At 32.4% G+C, this 6,040-nt stretch overlaps 1 long non-coding RNA gene across 2 annotated transcripts; it reads left to right on the top strand.

Moving 5' to 3' along the window:
- Positions 1-1,936: 1,936 nt before the first annotated feature.
- On the top strand, positions 1,937-5,364 carry LOC120092820 (uncharacterized). 2 transcript variants are annotated; one of them, XR_016525153.1, is made up of 5 exons: positions 1,937-2,077; positions 2,271-2,359; positions 4,048-4,132; positions 4,620-4,677; positions 5,154-5,364. It is a non-coding gene; the product is annotated as an uncharacterized LOC120092820 (long non-coding RNA). The 2 variants fall into 2 exon arrangements; XR_016525154.1 differs by having other exon boundaries at positions 2,268-2,359.
- Positions 5,365-6,040: the final 676 nt, after the last annotated feature.

Raw genomic sequence — 6,040 nt, 5'->3', positions numbered from 1 at the left:
TTTGAATCTTGCTCTCTCCTTAATCTGCTTCAACCGTTATCTCCTTAATCGCTTTGAAGTTTTGACATGTGTGCAACCTTCGACAACCTAATATACAAAATTTTGTTCGTAGACAAAGCTAATTCGGAATTGTCTTTCATTCCAAGGTATAACTTGTATCCATGCGCTTCATATTCGCCTAGAGTTCGCTCCTAGAAATATAGCCATCCCCACCCCCTCACGTCAATCCCAAAGCCTCCATCTAATTCGAAATGATAAAAAATGCATAGGTTGTTAGAAGTATACCATCTCATTACTTTATTTCCTTTATGAGGGAAAAAGAAAAGTAATAAACCTGCAATCTTGAGGGTGGATGTGTGTCGAAACTTCAACCTTCGACAACCTAAGCGAGATTCACGAGATTTCCCTTGTCGAGGGTTGAAGTTTCGGCCTATGTATTATTTCCAAGTTTTTCTTTGTTCGTCGAGTTCTCAACGTTCGATCTCCACATTAGTCAAGTTCTCAATGTTCGACCTCTAGCCTCGAACTCCCAAAATACCAATATTTCTCATAAGTTTCAAAACAACAATATTTCTCTAATAAGTTTTGAAAACAACAATATTAATATTAAAAGTCCGGAAGATGGTCATTATTTTCTCTTTTCTTTTTCTAGAACTCTTCCTTTTTAATTTGCGTCATTCATTTTCCTAATTGTCCTTTGTTCAGACTTTTGACCTTTGGGGAGAGATTGAAGGCAAATAAGGTTTGACCTTTGCTATACTTTGACCCTTCCCTTTTGGTTCGTGTTAATATAAGGAGTTATATTTGAAAGAAGTGTCTAAATGTGATAGTTAATTTTGCGCTATTAAATGTATGTAAGTTTTGCACTATTGGTTTCTTTATTCTGTCTATCTGAGATCACTTTGCTTACTTCTAGTTTTTAAATTTGCAACGTTCTTTTGTTTGATCATGGAACACTTGAAAATATAGTTTTTAGGAGATGATTGTTTAGGAGAAATTTCTTTAATATCTTTGATTGGTAGGTTGTAATGCCAATGACTTTGAGTGAGGCAACATTCTCTTTCTTTTAATTTCTCAATCAATAGTATTACATTCTCTTTCTCTTTGATTCCCCCAAGATTGGATTGAAGGTTAGTCGTACACTATTGCCTTAATATACCTATAACTTTTTTTTTTTCTACAAACTAGCTAGTTAGTGTGACCATTTCATTGTTTTTTGTTGCTCATCTATCATTTTCTGGTGAAGATTAATGATATTCAAATTCATTATTGTCTTTTGGAGAAATGGAAATATAATAGGTTAGGGAAAATTTATTGACATTTGAGTATTTTTGTGCTGGGATGATCTTTCAATTTCTGAGAATTATTCATTTTTGTTCTTTCTTTCTTCTTTTCTTTTGTTTTTTTTACCGGTAACCAAACAAGGGTTGCTTTTATTATGTCGTTTTGCTGGTTGGGTGTCGTAATTTTTTTCTCTTTCCATTTCTACTCGACTTTCGTTTGCTCTTCCAATTTGAGTATGGTTTGATGGCTAAATATTTGGATAATTTTTTCACCAATCTAAACTAACATACCTTCTTTTGGGTTTTAGATTTTTTGGTTTCTTTCTTGTTCTGGTTTTCCCCCTCCCGCAACCCTTTGAAATTTCATTTTATTGATCGCAACTCATGATTGTGTTTCTTAATATCTTTTTGCAAATTATTATATATGTAGAAATTTGGGAGGTCTTAGGACAGAGTAGGTTATGATGTGCAATAGGTTCCAATAGGGAATTTGCAAGCCCTAACTTCGCGATGGACACAATGAATTTAAATGAGGAGGAGGTTTTTGTATCTCTGTTTTGCTTGAGTTTTTAGCTACAGATGACCCTAATTGGATTTAGGAGTGCTGTTGAGGAAGATGGTCATGATATTGATGAGACAAGCTTGTGGGATAGGAAATTTTTTGGTTAAAAAAAGATGGGAGTATGAAGAAAGGACTTCTCTTATAGTGTTTGGAGGAGACATCCAATTGTGGTGTCTAGAAGAAGCCCTATTTTTCTCTCTGACAGCAAATTCTAAAATTCAAAACAGAGCAAGTTAGTTGTTTCTTTCCTCTCCTTTTCTTTCATTTATTCTCTCACTTTGTATATTTCTAAAGAAAAGAAGAAAAGTTTTTTATGAAACATTTTAAAACATTAATGTCATTTAATTAAGTACCTAGCCATTCTTCCCTCTTTCCATATATATATTTTTCATTTTTTTCTTGATTCATTGGTGAATGAGAAGCAGAAGGAAAAATAGAAGGAAAAGATACAAAAGAAGCGTTGCATAATAATCAAGGTTGTAGGTTGAGCAATATACGTCTATAGGAACATGAGGTAACTTCTTTTTGCAACTCTATTCTATGCCTACCCTTTTTTTTGTTAATTTTTTTTTAGTGGACTATATAGATTTTGAGTTATGTTTAAATTTTTTCTTTGGAGTTCTCTGTTTTGTGATTTATTGTTTCATTTATATTCTTCAAGTTCATTTGTTTACGGATAAAAAGCTTTGGATATGTCCCTTCCTCTGGATATGAAAACTAGTAGTCTTGCTGTGTAGATCGGTTCCACTTACGTCTGGGGAGAGTGAAGAGCCTGTCTGGAAGGGGACGGATTGAACCTAGCTAGGTCGGGACCAACATGAACTAAGTGTAACTAAGCTCATTTTTCACCGCTCATTATGGAAGTTGCCCGAATGCTTTTTTGCCTAAGACTTTCAATCTAACAATCGGTCCAAAATCCAACAATTAAAAAAAAAACAAGGTAAAATAGAAATAGGCAAGCTGAAAGCAATCTCTTTTCTCTTGTTACCACACCATTATAGAATGAGACGATCAAGGATCTTATGCTTTTCCCGTGAACAAGGCTGCGTAGCCTATGCTTTGCAAGCCTATCACGCTCGACTATTTTAAGCGGATAGTTTATTCATGAGAAGGAGTTGTCACACCCCAGAGAAGTCGATCCTTTTGATTAGGACAAAACGAATACAACTGAGTAAGACTGGTAGACAACCTCCAATCCCGCATATCAACTAATGGGGACAGCATGAAGGAAGAAAGAAGTAACCCCGCTTACTTACTTTTTTCTGTCCATCTCCAGAAAAAAGCTTTTTCTGTCCAAGCCAAGGAACTGACTCCGAATAGTCTTGACATGAGACGAGATTCGGCATTTTTAAACCACGAAACGCTCGGTTTCCATTTCGATTGTAGGTGTAACCAACCCGCTATTAAAGATATGGCAGAAAGAAATAATAGAAAAAGAGCTCCAGTATAAAGATCTCCATTAGTACGTAAACCCGAGTGTATATATCTCTTGATTATTTTTTTTAAAAGACATTAAAGCAAGTCAAATTCTCAAAATAAAGATGCTATGAATGTAAGGTGGTACAAAAAAAGACAGAGTGTTGGGCATAATTATCATGGGCATTTCCATTCATTACATTATTATTATTACTTTATACATGTTTATGATACTTTGATGAAGCGTATGCAGTTGTCTTAATTTATGAATCGAACTGATTAAGAGCCATTGTGGCAATTTGCAGATTCGTGAACGAGTTCCTCTCCCTTCTTTGCATAACTTTTGAAATTTTATAAAGTCATTAGTTGTCAAACTAGGTTATTGTTTTTAATGCTCGGTAATATAGTAAACTTTTACCTATTTAATAGGTATATCTTTATAATTGATTCGAAAATAAGTCTCTTAGAAATTTTTAAATGTCTAAGAAGGACGTTGGATGAAAAGCTTCTGACCCTACCTCTTGGTCGTCCTTTTTGGTTCAATGAGACTTGACTGTGATCAATTTGCTATATTAGCTAATGTGTTATTAGAGTCAAATCATGCGTACAGTGATGCTTTATCCACCTCTCTTCATTGTCTTCATTATTTTTAATACAAAGCCATGTCTTCTTCATCTTCTTTCTTTATTATGATATTAACTTTAGAACGCTTGTGAGAAAATTTATGAACGTAAATTATTTTCTAACTAGAATGTGAAGATCTGATTTTCTATTTGTGACTAACAGGGCAAGTCAATTATGGTTTTCAATACCATTCTAGCAACTTCAGTCGCCTCTATTCTTTCCATGATTGCTCCTCTAACCTTTGCAGGTATTTATTTGTATAATATTGTTGGATTAGTCTTGGAGTTTTTGTTTTTTTTTATGGTCTATTTAGTGATTTGTTGAAATGATCTGGTTATTTATGAAAGAATTGGATTGAATTTTGTTTGGAATCTTGATTTATGTGTAAATGAGAACATTTTTTTTTTGTTCTTTAAATACTTTTGTTTTTTCCTAATTTGTGCAATGTTTATTATAGGGTGATTGATTACTCTGTTTATGTTAATTTTATATGCTTTAATTACTGAACCCATTTGTAATTATTGCCTAGAATCTGTTTGATAAAATGTCTATGTGAAGTTGTTGCGTGTTTGTCTATAGTGAAATGGTTGATCTTGATATGGGGTTTTGTTCTTAATGTGTGGTTCCATTGGTCCACTTTATGTGTTTGTTGAAATGCTTGAATGAGGAATGTACTTATGTGGTTTGTATGCGGCTTGAAATATACTTATGGAATGCTCTATATATGGTTTCAGAAACTAACCTCCAGAAATTAAAGTACAAACAACAAAAGAAGATTTTTTGTTTCTCAATGTACGTGTGCTTCTACTCATATTTGACCTTCTTTTCTACAATTGGTGTCTTTTAGTCTAGCAGCCACGTGAAATAATTCATCAGCTATTTTGTTGATCGAGCTTGATTCAATTATTACGGTCAGTTGTTAGTTTTGTGTCTTCACTGTTTGAGTTAGTTTCCCCAATATTACTATGATTACTTATTATATAGTTTTGTAGGGGACATCATTCTAAATTGGCTAAAAGGTAAGGATTGAAAAAGGATTTATGGATTTGGAAGTGTTTTGGTGGTTTCTTGCTTTTAATCTTGAAGGGAAACTTGTGGAATTGAAGTGTTGGTGGGTAGCAAGTTCCACTTTGGTCATCCAAAATAAAGATTTTGAGTTGCTCCAACAAAGTGACTTTGAGGGAAAAAGAATATTAAATTCTGTTCTTAACTTAGGTTTGCTTAGAAAATTTTAATATTACGTTAAACTTCTACCTTTCATTTTGCAGGTAAATATTATCTTGTTGATGGTGGATATCCACAATTGAAAGGGTATTTAGGCCATTAAAAAGACAAAATATATGATTTCCTTAATTACTTATCATTGTATCAATTTATCATTGTATCAATTTGCCTTGATTATTAGTTTCTTGTGTTAACAATAACATTTGATAAATGAGTTTGAGGTGAATTTGATGGCCATAAATATTTATATATTTGCAACAAGAGATTGATTTGAAGTTAAATGTGAAGACTAGAGGATGCAATCCATGTAAAAAAGTGAAAACTTGGATATATATGTATCTTCAGGAAACTAGAAAGCCCAGGTCACTTTGCTACTTTATTTCCCAAAATGTAATTTGAAAACCATTATGACCCCATAAGAAAATGTGCTTATTTATGTCTATTGGAGTACTCTTGTAATTGAAGTAGCAAATTACTAGCAATGTATATGTTTAGAATTTTGAAATTTTATTTCCATGTAAATCCACTCGGTTACATTAAATGTTTATATAATTGAAGTTGATTTTACAATTACATTAATAACAATTTATTACTCATCTAAAATATTATATAAACGATATACAATCACATTAAAATTGGTTATCATGACGAGGTTAAAAGTGATATATGTTTCTATAGCATTTTTTTTATTACTATTAAAAGTCAATCATAGTATTTCTTTAATACTAAAAAATTCTATTAAAAGTGAATCATAACATTCTTGTAATGCTATAAAAATATTTTCATAACATTAAAATTATGCAATTGAAAATGAAACTTTTATAGCTTTTTTTATAGCATTGAAAAAATGCTATGGAAAGTCGGGACTTTCAATAACATTGGTTACGACAACTTGTCTAAAAACGCTATTAGAAGTCTTTCATAGCTTTTT

Source organism: Benincasa hispida, chromosome 12 (genome assembly GCF_027475165.1).
Source record: "Benincasa hispida cultivar pf3 chromosome 12, pf3_genome.v1.1, whole genome shotgun sequence".
Classification (NCBI taxonomy): Eukaryota; Viridiplantae; Streptophyta; class Magnoliopsida; order Cucurbitales; family Cucurbitaceae; genus Benincasa; species Benincasa hispida.
This window is presented reverse-complemented; position numbering and strand designations above follow the sequence as displayed.